This window comes from Capsicum annuum, chromosome 11 (assembly GCF_002878395.1).
Source record: "Capsicum annuum cultivar UCD-10X-F1 chromosome 11, UCD10Xv1.1, whole genome shotgun sequence".
Classification (NCBI taxonomy): domain Eukaryota; kingdom Viridiplantae; phylum Streptophyta; class Magnoliopsida; order Solanales; family Solanaceae; genus Capsicum; species Capsicum annuum.
The window spans coordinates 89,721,906-89,723,552 of record NC_061121.1 but is presented as its reverse complement, the minus strand read 5'-3'; positions in this window follow the sequence as shown (position 1 = coordinate 89,723,552).

Genomic DNA, 1,647 nt, shown 5'->3' with positions numbered 1-1,647 from the left:
AAGGTCGGAGGGTACTATTGATGGTGTATTGATATCCGGCAAGGCTGGAGGTTGATTACGATGATGATGGTCCTGATGAGGACAGTTATGATGAGTTTTGATATTGATTGTGTACTTTGCCTTCATTCCTGCATGTGCATTGCCTATCACCAGTATATACCTATATTTATCAGCCGGTATAGGATGGTTGCATATAAATGGGTGAAGAATATGCCTTGTGTTGTTGTATGCTGATTAAACCTTCTGAGTCTGGGGCGATGGGGGTACACGTAGGCTCGGCCAGGTATTTGGTTGTCCGTAGGTTAAGGACTAAGGAGATTGCATTTGTGAAGGTCCATTGTAGGAATAGGAGGCCTCTTGAGATACCAAAGTAGACATGCGTAGCAAATATCCACATATTTTTGCTGATTTAGGTAATTCTTTATTTTCCCTTCTTGTAGTTTCTTTGCCGTTCGAGGACGAATAGTTGTTTAATTGGTATCTGATATAACGACCCTCTCGGTCGTTTGTAAAATCTTCTCATCTTTCTTATTTTAGCGTTCTTCGTAGTTTGTATACATGATTTATAACTTACGATGGTGAGTAGTATCGATATTCTTGGGTATTCGAAAGTCATTTAAGTCATTAACAGAGTTATTGAGTTTGGAAAAGTTAAACCTGATAATAGTCAACCTTTGATAGAGACGGTCTCGGATTAGTGTCGTAGTATTATCAATGGGTCCGGAATGTACTTTCTAGTCAATTTACATATTTAATCTATTTCTATGGGTTCCAAATAAATTTTGAGGATATATTAAAAGTTTTGGGTATTTTAAATAATTAATTTAATTAGTGAATTAATGAGTCAAAATAACAATTTACTTACTTATGTGGCCAATATAAGGATAAATACAGTGAGTAGGATTATCATAATACGATTAACTGTTCCTATTTCTCAATCTGCAGCTTGAAAGAGGAGGCACTGTAGCGTAACTCTAGGTTTGAATTCATTGAATTTATATATATATATATATATATATATATATATATATATATATATATATATAAATATAAATAGATAGATGTATATCGTAATTGAAAATGGGTTGTTGTTAGAATGTGATGTACTTCACGGTGATAAAATCCTTCTGATTAGCATGGACAATTTGTGGGTTAATGATGTCAAGGATGTTAATTACTATATTGGGCAGTAACTAGTCAATGACGTTGATCATTATTTTAGTGTGTGCGCATTAGTGTTAAAGTATTATAACTAATGTTTTCTTTTCAATAATTTAGTATTAACTAAAGTGATTTCCTATAGGCCTCTTTACAGTTCACTTTAGTGCCAATTCATGGGTTTGTGCATTAGTGGTATATAATTTAGATTGTAATAGTTAATTAGTCATTCTTAATAATGACAAAAATATAGGATTATGGGAAATTCTTGGCAGTAACCATGAGAAAATCATGTGGTGTATTGATTTGTTATAATTCTTTCACGTACAAAAGACTGGCCTCTTTACTTACAAATTTCAAACGTTCCAAATTTGTGAGGAAGGGTAAGGTACTTGTGGACTAGTGACATTTGAATTCCCCGGTTGAGGTAGGTTATAATTTTATTGGAGTTTAGACTCGACTTAATTGTGTGTATGCTCCTAAATTGGA